Below are 11,980 nucleotides of genomic sequence, written 5' to 3'. Positions count from 1 at the left end.
TAAACACTTTTTTTCTTTTTTTTGGTAAAATCCATGCCAGAAAGGACTAACTTTTTTTTTTTCACCTTCAATTATATGTTATTCAAGAAAATGGCTCCAAATTCTTTAAACACTGCAATATCAGGATTAAACTAAGACTAGGCCTTAGAGAGATATACTTGAAGAGCAAATTGATAAAGCTTCACTTAACAATTACCAGCTCTGTTTTTGTTTAAAAAAAAAAAAAAAAAATCAAAATTTGAGGGAAAGAAATTTGCAATCTTCAACGATTCATTCTAGCATTGATCCAATGATTTTTTGAGAATCATTAACTATTATTAATAAATTTCTGGGTTGCAAAAGTTTATTTTTCAAATAACTAAATTTATACTATTCAAATATAAAAACAGAAATTGAATTTCTTACGACCCGAACCAAAACATAAAGTCCTATTCCAAGGATTATATTTCATTCTCCATTATAGGTCCAACCAAAAGGACCAAAGTGAATCACATGTTTCTACAAAGAAAGCACATTGAGACCAATAGGACTCATAGTACAAATAGCATTGCTCCATGTTAAAGCTCCAAACACAAAACTTCCATTACTTGTTTTGAAAGGTGTAAAATCAATCCTGAAGGATATGACAGGTGTATCTCTCCTGTTCTTGTAAATTTGAGTATGGCAGGTGTAACTTTAACACCATCTGGGTAATCTACATTTGCCATAATAAGTAACCATTCTATGTACTGATACATTTCCTTGCATTTTGGACACACCAATAGAAGGGTAGTTGAAATCATAGGATTGTCTTGAGTTCTGGGAATAAGTTGGCTGTCCTGTCAGGTTTTTCAATTGTGTTGGACTTGCATCAGTGCTACAAAGAAAATTAATAACATCATAAGAACTAAAGTCATAAGTTAGTCCAGGATTTAGAGCTGCTATTGGGTTTATGTGTCCAGATCCGTAGTCAAAAGGTATAGTAGGTTGCCAATTGCTTCTCTTTCAATCACTTTTCCAGTGTTATCTGTGACTGTAGCTGTAGAAACAAATTATAGTCAAAATTTCAGAAGTTGATAAGAATTAGAATTTCTTATCTGATTAATTAGGTTTGAGTTGAATACCTTAGCAATATAAGTTTTTAGTATTGGATACCTAACCTGTAGTCATTATTGCAGACATTATTGCCGCTGGACTCTAAGAAGGTTGGTAAGATTTTAAGATTGCAGCAACTGTAGCAACATGAGGGCAAGACATTGAAGTACCAGAGATTATGCTATAATTCACTGATCTTCCACCTGTGCCTCCAACTGCTACTGGAGACCATGCTGCTAAAATATTACGACCTGGTACTGTAATATCTGGCTGCAACAAGAATTTACATATATTGTCAAACCAATTAAAAAAAAATGGAGACTCAGTGCACGAAGCATCCATATGTATGGTCTCTGGTGTTAGCCTCCTTTGTTGAAAAAAAAAAAAATATATATATATATATATATATATATATATATATATATATATTTTTTTTTTTTTTTTTGCTTAATCCCACATCGGGGAGAAGAGCATGTGAGGGGTAGTGGATTGGCTATAAAAAGAAGCCAAGGTTTAGGTTTCTGAACACACCAAAACACTTGAATGTGTTTTATGTTAGAGATTTAGAGCAAATCTCTTGGAGTCCCTTGTATTTGGGGTGTTTTGAGGGTGTCGGGTAGAAAAATATTTTATAATTGTGGTTGTAACAATTTGCCGCATAGTAAATATTTTTCTTGATTGTCGTTTGGCAACGGCCGTGGTTTTTCTCCACTTGGGGAGTTTTCCACATTAAACTATCGTGTTCTCTTTAATTTCTCTGTCATTATTTTACTTTCTCATTTGTTCCTGTTTGAAACCGATCTGAAGGACGGAAAAAATAGCGATTTTCCCAACAAGTGGTATCAGAGCCTAGTTGTAAGGCAGAGCTTTTAGTGTTAAAATAATTTCTTATAATTTAAATTATAAGTATGCACTGTGGTTGCGGCTTAGTCTGATCTTCCACATCAGAAAATACTGTTGTTAAAAATTATTTTATTTTAAAAGCAGGTGGAGTTTTGAAAGTCTTGAAGCGGGTGGAGCTTTGCTTTGGTGTGCTTGAGTACTGATGGTGAAGGTCTTGACGATAATTATTGAAGTTATTCTGGTACGAAAGTTCTGATAATATACCGTGCACGTAACTTCTGTCTAGAAAGCCGGATTTTAAGTGGGACCACTTGTGACCCCTCTGCCCAACTGGGATTTTACGTGGAATGGTAATACTGTCTAGGAGATCATTGTGGTCTATCCTCTGTATTGCCGAATCGGTTTACTTCACTAATTATTGGGTCACTGTTATAAGCACAAGTAAGCATGTCGGCTATGAGATGTGAGATTGAGAAATTTGACGGGAGAATGAATTTTGCACTGTGACAAGTGCAAGTCAAAGACGTGTTGATTCAGTCTGGACTGCATAAATTTTGCAGAGTAAACCAGTCAGCGGAAAGAATTCACGAAAAGACGGTGGCAGTAGAGACTCAGAAAAATCCAAGATTAGCGATGAAGAATGGGAGGAGCTGGATATCAAAGCGGCAAGTCAAATTCGCATGTGTCTAGCAAAAAATGTTCTTGCTAATGTGCTTGGATTGTCCACGACAAAGGAGTTGTGGGAGAAACTGGAAGAATTGTACCAGGGAAAAAATATATCCAACAGGTGATATTTAAAGGAGCAAATTCATACGTTGAAAATGGCAGAAGGTACAAAGCTATCAGATCACCTGAGTGTTCTTAACGGCATCGTCTCTGAATTGGAAACTCTTGGAGTGCAAACCGAAGATGAAGATAAAGTTCTCCGACTCATCCTGTCACTTCCTTCGACATATGATCATATGAAACCTGTTCTGAAATATGGTAGTAAGGAAGTGGTGTATGCGGATGTGGTTGGTAAGCTCATTACTAAGGAGAGAAGACTGAATAAAATGAAAAATAAATCATATGAGGATTCAGCTTTATCTGTCGGTACCAGGAAAAAGAATAAAAATAAAAGCTCTGGAAAGAGGAAGGTTGTCTGTTGGGGTTGTGGTCAAACTGGACACGTGAAGAAGGATTGCCCAAACGGTGGAGCTGATTCGGCTAGAAGCTCTAACGTTGTTGCTGCCAATGTGATCTCCTGTGGCGAAGGAGATGATGTGTTCTCTTTGTAATTGAGAGATGTGTGTCCTCATGGCATGATTGCTACTCATTGAGATGCCATGGAAGAGGACGGATTATTGGTAGCTGGTCCACGGAAATGCGCATGGCATTGGTTGACAGTTGATGCAAAGTGTGTGGTGGAAAAAATATGTCGATATAATAAACTCTCGGAAAAGTCAATAGTAGGGTTGCACCATAAACTATTAGCGGGATCCGACATTACCGATGGAAAATTCTTGGAGTCGGTAAAGTGGTTCCAAGTGGCGATACTCTTTTATGGTGGAGTATGATAATTCTTAACGATAAGAATTATGATTGTCGGTAGTAGACAATGTTGTCTTTTTTTTTTATTTTATTTTAAAGGTGGAGATTGTTAGCCTCCTTTGTCGAAAACAAAATTAAAAAGAAAAAAATTTTTTTTTCTCAATCCCACATCGGGGAGAAGAGCATGTGAGGGGTGTGTGAATACCCAAATTTTGAGGCCCAAAAAGCCAGTTTTTCCGGACTGCAAACAGTTCGGCCGGGCCGGAGGCCATTTGGAAAGTTCACCGGAAATATGCCAATATGGTACTTGAAACGTCCAGGACGTCACGAGGATCGCGGAATTGGTCCCGGAATATTTTTTGGAGGTCTAGAACTCCCGAAAAAGCCTCCGGAACGGAAAAATAGCAGAACCACCAGCCCCGGTGGCTCGGGCCGCCGGACCCGGCCGTCGAAACAGTCCGTTTTTGCCTATAAATGCAGGCCCGGAGTGACCTTTCAACTCACTCAGTCTGTGTTGACGAACGCTCCTTCTCCCCTACGCTCCTTGCGATTCTTTACTGCTTTTCTGTATTTTAGTTTAGCTTTAATTGCTTTCTTGCTTTGTTAAGTGGTCATTAAAATCAAATTAATTAATTTTCCCTTAACGAGGAGCTTAACCTGGAGTTAAGAAGCGGTCGACGATTAAATCAGGTACATGAACTAAACTTTGCCTATTTAAATTTAGCACTTCATGCATGCTTCTCTTCTACTTTTAATAATTCTACAACTACATAAATTCATCCATGTCATCATTAAGCAAACAAATTGCCTCAAGTAAATGAATTTAAGCTAAATGCCCGGTTAATCAGTAATCGTGGTGTTAAGCTTAAATCCGACAATATTGGCTAAAAAACCTAGTTAATCAATAACTATGGTGAAATTGCCTTTATTTCGAACAAATGCAGCTTAAGTCCAATTAATCAATAATTGTGACTAAAAGGCCTTAATTCAAACACATTCTCTTGGCAATAAAAGTTGCCTACATTACAATTGATCAACTTTTGGCAAACAAATTGCCTATAAGTGAGATTAAAATTGCTTTTGGCAAATAAATTGCCTTAAGTCAATCAATTTTGGCGACAATCGCCCAGTTATCAACTTTTGGCAATAAATTGCCTAAATCAAACTATTTTTGGCTAAAAGCCTTAAAATCAATCAACTTTGGCAACAATCGCCTAAATCACAATATTTTTTGGCAACAATTGCCTGAATTAATCTTTTTGGCTAAAAGCCATTAAAATCAACACTTTTGGCATCAAATGCCTGAAAATCGATTTTCAGGCAGAATGCCCAAACAAAATGCACAAAGCATACACACACTCATGCATAAAGCATCCCCATTCAAAGCCCTCTAAAAGAGGCCTATCGAACTACGTTGACTTTGATCTTCCATTCAAACGGAAGTACGTAGGCACGTTAGGGATTTAACCCCGAGCGGCAAGTCTAAAATCACATAAGCATTTTTTAATTAGTCCAAATTACATTAATCGCCTTGCAAAGCATTCACTCATGGTTAGTTTCATCAACATGACATAGTCTTGGGATCCACCTCGGGTTCATAGACCATGCCTTAAACATTTGGGATAATTAATCTAGTAACTAGGTTAATTAAAATTGGAGTCACTTAGGGTTTTTTCCTAGTTTACCCTAAAATAATTAAACAAGGTGGCGACTCACACATTCACGTGCATTTCTGCCCTTAGTCACATGCATCCATATGTGCCTTGATATTTGGGGTAGGGGTTCACAGGGTGGTGGATTGGCTATAAAAAGGAGCCAAGGTTTAGGTTTCTAAACACACCAAAACACTTGAATGTGTTTTATGTTAGGGATTTAGAGCAAGTCTCTTGGAGTCCCTTGGAGTATAAAATATTTGGGGTGTTTTAAGGGTGTCGGGTAGAAAAATATTTTGTAATTGTGGTTGTAACAATTTGCCGCATAGTGAATATTTTTCTTGGTTGTCGTTTGGCAACGGCCGTGGTTTTTCTCCACTTAGGGAGTTTTCCACGTTAAACTATCGTGTTCTCTTTAATTTCTCAGTCATTATTTTATTTTTTCATTTGTTCATGCTTGAAGCCGATCCGAAGGGCGGGAAAAATAGCGATTTTCCCAACATCTGGAAGGGTTGATGTATGCAGCCTCCCCCTTTTCCTTTTTTTGTAGAGAAGTTGTTTCCGTGGCTGGAACCCATAAATGGAGACCATAGTCACCCTCTATATCAGTAAATATTTCTGCGTTATCAAGAAAAATTGAGAAATTATAGAGAACTTGCTTTAATATATCTGGAGTTATGACATTCGGTTGTTGTGAAGAAAACACAGCCAATTTTGGTGCAGGCTTAGTGTTCAAGACTGTTACTGTTGGGGCTACCCTTGCAATCGGATATCTGTTTGTTTCAAATTGGAGTAAATATTAGCCTTAACATTACTAATTAGTGTCATTCAGGGGTAGTTTAGCCAAGCAAAGCTGATGCTAGCTGCAAGAACTCACTTGTCTGTCGTCATGTGTGCTTGAAGCTGTTGTGCTTCTTTCTGACCGATTGAAGTGCCTGGAATTACAAACTGGAAGCCTACTTCTTTAGCTAATGGATCAATCAAAATCATTCCAACACCACCACCTTATTGTATAAATAGGGCTTTCTCTCCTCGGCTCTCTTTTACATCCTTAATTATGCATGCCACAATCTTTCCCTGAATCTTGGTATAGTCTAGAGTGTTGTTCTTGCAAAAGCTGATACACAAATGGGAGAATCAACATTCTGACATATAGAGAAAAGTAAAGAAAAATAAAAGGTGTACATATACCTTGCATTCTTTGCTGGAACTCCTGGTGCAGCCGCATCACTTCCAGCTATTAAATCGTTTGAAGTTTTCGTTTTTAGAGGGTTTAAAGAGAAACCCTGAAAGCAAATTAAAATTTCCTTGTGAAATAAGCCTTAATTTTAAGAAGAGGAAATGGAACCAATACGATTCTGATATTGAAGTAAAAATGTCTATGGTTGCTTTGGTGAAAATTTACCTTTAGAACTATTGAATTTCCAAGATACACATTGGAATTAAATTCTCGGTCTAATGAGCTAGCAGCAACAGTGAGGATCCAAGGAGCAACATTAGTTGCAGTCCCTGGGAAAAATGAATTTCCTGCAGAGCAAGCAACAAGTACTCCTTTCCTGAATGCATGAAAAGCTCCAATAGAAATAGCATTTTGAAAGTAAATAGGTTGAGGAGGATCAGGGCCAAGGGAAAGCAAAAGAATATCGACTCCATCATTTATTGCATCATCCATTGCAGAAAGAATATCAACATCAGAACATAGGTTAAACCAACAAGCCTTGTATATAGCAAATCTTAGATTTGGTGCACCACCTCTTGTAGTACCACTAGCCATTCCAAATAGGCTACTATTAGGCACTAGAACTCCGCCTATAGGTGAAGCAGTATGAGATCCATGACCGTCACCATCTCGAGCTGATTGGAAGAAAATACCCGCAAAAGCTTCAAGAGGTCCATTTTCAGCTTCAAATCCTTGGTAGTAATATCGTGCTTCAATTATTTTTCTGTTTGGCCATAGGGCCTAATTGTTGAATTGTTACAGTTGCTATACACTCCAACTCACTATATTTTATATTTTATATTTTTAATGATGTAATCATGTTTTGCTCTAGTTTTGGGCCCAAGTTTAATTTTAAGAGCAATGCTAAATGGCTCGTGCTGAGCTTGACATAACAAGACTCAATAAGAATTTTTACATATAGAATGTCCACATTGCTTTTAACAATTTTTTTTTTGTGAGTGACTGAAAATTTAAATTTGAAAATCATTTTGTCTCTCTTATTTTAATAATGATAAACTGAAAGACTATAAGCCCCAAATAAACTTTCTTTTTTTATAGCTTGCTTTATACACCCTCTCTCCTCTCTCCTCTCTCATCCCTAACCCCCAAAACCTTTTCACCAAACAAAGACTCTCATCTTCTTCCATAGGCGCCACTGAGAAGAAGAATTGTTATAGCGACATGAATCCACTAAAGAAGAAAGCCAAGATATAAGTAGTTTTTTGTGAAATTGAAACTGGGATTTTCAATTCTTAGCCACAGTGCGCATCTCGAGTCTTAGGCATCAGTAATGGCGTGTACAGATCTTATGAAAGCAAGGATGATGCTATGAAATTCTGACATGTGCTTTGGCACTTGACCTACAAACAACTTAACGCTCTTTTCACTCGATTTCTTCTTCTTCGCCATTAATGCCGATAGACCATAGACAAACAGAGAAACACACACACACACACACACACACACACACTCTCTCTCTCTCTCTTTCTAGTTTTTGTTCCTCTCTCTAGAATTCGCTAGCTATTTCTCTCTCTAGATTCTTGTTGGCTTTGTTTTTCTGTTTCTTCTTTGAAGAGTTTTATTCCTCACTATCAGGGTTCATGAAGATTTTTTATAATGCTATATTAGTGATAGTACATAATCTGTTGACTTGTAGCAACATTAGGGAATTTGCTGTCGTATATTGCCAGACTAGATCCAACAGCACCCATTCCTGTGACTGCCTGCTTAAGGGCATGCTGACTTTGTGGAAGCATAAGGGCTTCGGCACCTGCCGTTTTGCTCAATGTCATTTGCCGCTCATAGGCTGCAAGCTCGATAGTTGAAAGACTTGGCATATGTGCAGCAGCCGGGGGAGGAAGAGGTGTAGAGCTTGTTCGTGGTGAAGTGGGTTTACTTCCCCACCAGCACTGAAATATTAAATTATTGGACAAGTCATTTACATCAAGATGTGCGCGCCCTTTTCAAGAAGATTCCCATAACTAAATTTCTAAATCTTAAGGTCTGATCTAATTTGATCCTTGTTTACATTGTATAGGCTTAATGCAATAATCTTAATAGGACTAGGTAATATTTTACTCTTCTTCACCTAAACATTTCATAGCATATAATATATTGGTTGTTGAACCTAGTCCCAAATCTATGCAACTCTGTAGTAATGATTAATCATAAGTCTTGAAAATGCATGTCAATATGGGCCACAATTTTCAGTTGCATGCTACTAGTTGGAAATGGAAGCTTACTACATGCTTTGGCAGTGATGGCATATCTCGCATCCGGAATAAGACAACACTTGGATTGTTCCTTAGAATGGATTTTCGGTTTGGTTGGGGGGCAGATTCTGTTCTTCCAGAACTTATAGTGTAAGTTCTTGGATCTTCTAGACATTTGTTATTGAATAAGGATCCATAAGCTTGAGCAATAATTGTTGATGAAGTGCCTGTAGTTTCTTATTTGGTGTTATTTTGATTAATATGTTATGGCTTATATATGAAAAAATGGATTCAACTGAGCTTTGGGTACTAGTGAGCCATTGTTCAACATAAGTACAGGAAAATTACAAGCATCTCTGGATAGAGTGGAGGCCATTGTAACCCATACATCATGACTGGTACCACTTTAGAAAGTAGTATGGCATCTTTGTTAGATCTGCTAATTTTTTAAACTTTCATAGATCATAAATACATTATTTATAGTTTCTATTTGCAATAGTGGTCATGCCTCTTCTTTTGCATTTTTCCCTCTCTTGCTTCTCATGTTTCTTATGTTCTCATCTTATTTCATATGTCCTGCTTTTTTTGAGAAATTCATCATTTTGTTTTGCAGTTTCTAAGTTGTTCAATCTATCTACAGTTCCTGTGAACTTTCCAACGGGACTCCAGATTGTGATAAAATCAAACAATTTCTCGATTCATTGTTTTTTAAAAAAATTCACAACATTCTACTTTTGACTTACCAAAAATCTATATTCTGCAGGATTGGTTGGAGAAATATATGCAACTGTGAAATGCTATTGTAGCATGACCTGAAAGATGCTACTCGAGTTCTTCATGAAAGATGATATCTGAAATCTTCTGGTCCACACGATCATATCGCTATTGATTAAAATGTACAAATAATGCTATTATAATAGTTCCTTTTGCAGAGTTATGTTCAATTCTTTTATTTTTTTTTTTCATTTTTTCATTTTTTTATGGAATATGGATACATTTGTGCATGACTAGGAACTTTACAGCCCTGAATCCAGGTTGATTCTTTAATAATAAAAGAAATATTTTGCGATCCTTTTCTTATACATGTACAAGAGAAATTCTTGATTGAAATTTTGCCAACCAATGGCAAAGCCAAGGTGGATTGGTCTTATTTTTTCCTCTTCTTTTGTAATGATAAAAGCTATTCTTCATTAATTAGCTACTAAATGGGGTCATTTTGTCATTTCTGAATCGGCCAAAGTTGTTGGGTAAGAGAACATAAAGCAGCATGTCAAGTGATGTTTTAAGATAGAGCTTCAGTTGATAACCAAACATGTCCTTAGACTTTGTTTATAATTGCTTAATGAAAAATATACACATAAATAAATATTTTTGAAATCGAGCTAAAAATTAGCAGCCAAGGTACAAATTTTGAGCTGAAAGAAATCATTGGCATGGATTATATCGAAAGTGAAAAGGGAAAAAAAAAGAGTAATGCATGGATTTTTAAATTCAAAAGCCATGGAAAAAAGGTTTAGATCCGGTGAAGAAGAAATGATGCCGTATCAGAGGTAGAAAGTAAGCACCCTTCTCCTCATGTCACGTGTGTAGCATGCAAGCTACACTCTTTTTATGCGGAACAAGTGAAAAATCTGCATTCACGTTATCCAACACAAGAAATCATTACTTTTTTCCCTCCTATAGTGCACCATTTCTCGCCTAAATTTAAGAAGGGGCATTGCTGTAATTTAACAAGCTAATATTCTTATTGATTCTTATTGTGCCAGGCTCCGCATGAGCCAAACATCTTTATTGTGATTTTAAATCTTGTCCCTAAGGTCCAAAGTAGTTGTAGTCTCATCTATATATTTTGCATGTACTACAGATTTTTATTACTAAATGAAACCCAAGTATTCTCTCTTCATCTTCATCTTCTCCATTACTAAAAAATCACTGACAATTGATTTCAGAGCTCTTTAGTTCTTAAAGGGGCCTGACATTACTTTGTTACTTAAGAGAGAAAGAAAGAGAGAACTGAGATATGTCTTCCAACATCTCCATTGGAAAGAGATCTAAAAAAAGATATTTTTCCTAGAATTCCTTTAGATCATTTATAACTTCTTCCAATGAATATTCCAGCACCACCCATCTTTAAAGGCCAAAATTATGATTTTTGGATAATCAAAATGAAAGCTTTCTTAAAAGCTAATGAATTGTGGGAGGTAGTGGAAAAGGATTATGAACCACCACCACAAAGGCCAAATCCTACTCTTGCTCAAATCAAGCAACAAACGGAGGAGGCTCTAAAGCCATACAAAGCCCTTTCTTTCATTCACTCGGTTGTGACTGAAAGTATTTTTCGAAGAATTATGGTTGTAGAAAAAGCCAAGGAAGCATGAGAATTGTTGAAGCAGAAGTTTCAAGGTTCTTAAAGAGTAAGACAAGTGAAGTTGTAGACCTTGAGAAGAGAATTTGAATCATTGAAGATGAAGGAGAATGAAGGTATCAAAGATTATAGCTCAAGAATTATTCAAGTTGTAAATTAGTTGAGAATATATGGAGAAGATATCACGGACCAATCTCCTTACTGGAGAAATATAAGTCAAAAGTTGTAGCCATTAAAGAAGCTCATGACCTTTCAAAATACACGGTCACAAACTTGTTAGAACCTTGTAAGCCCAAGAGCAAAGGCTCCCCATGAGAAATGAATCACCTACAGAAGCAGCCCTTTAGGTCAAGAATAATCAGAAGCAAGCTAATGTTAGATACAATAAGAGTCAATTTTTCAACAAAAGAGGAGATGAAGCTGGTTTGTCAAAATTTAAAGAAGTTGAGCAGAAAGGTAAGTTTCCTCTTTGTGGTGTGTGCAAAAGAGCCAACCATTTAGAGAAAGGTTGTAGATCCCAAGGTAAGCCTCAATGCAAATTTTGTAATTATTTCGAGTACATAGAAAGGTTCTGCAGGAAAAAGCAAAATCAACGACAAAATCAAACTTAGAATGCAAACCTTGATCAAGAAGAGGAGAAGGAAGATAATTTGTTCTTTGCAAGTCATGTCTCTGAAGTCTCACATCAAAAGCCATGGCTCATTGACAGTGGTTGCACGAATCACATGACCAGACATGCTTGATTCCTCATACAAAGGCATCGTAAAATTAGCAAATATAAAAGAGATACCCGTCATTGGTAAAGGAACTGTAAAGATTCATACTAATCAAGTATGAAATTTACCAAAGATGTCTTACTAGGTCTTGATCTCAGTCAAAATCTATTGAGTGCTGGGCAAATGCGTGAAAATGGTTATGCTTTACATTTTGAAAATAAGATATGCATTGTTTATGAATCGAATGGTAGCAAGCTGATTGAAATAGCTATGGAAGGCAAAAATTTTCCCTTGGATTTAAAGAATTCTTCTTTAAATTCCTATAATGTTGTTGCTGATGAATCATGGTTGTAGCACAAGAGATTTGG

The 11,980-nt window shown here is 36.6% G+C and overlaps 1 pseudogene; it reads right to left on the bottom strand.

Annotated features, from left to right (window-relative positions):
• Positions 1–498: 498 nt before the first annotated feature.
• Positions 499–11,693, bottom strand: LOC149498936 (subtilisin-like serine-protease S; annotated as a pseudogene).
• Positions 11,694–11,980: the final 287 nt, after the last annotated feature.

Source organism: Jatropha curcas, chromosome 1, assembly GCF_041381405.1.
Source record: "Jatropha curcas cultivar XTBG-Jc1 chromosome 1, XTBG_Jcur_1.0, whole genome shotgun sequence".
Lineage (NCBI taxonomy): Eukaryota > Viridiplantae > Streptophyta > Magnoliopsida > Malpighiales > Euphorbiaceae > Jatropha > Jatropha curcas.
The sequence above is the reverse complement of the archived record's forward strand: the minus strand, read 5'-3'. Positions and strand labels throughout refer to the sequence as shown.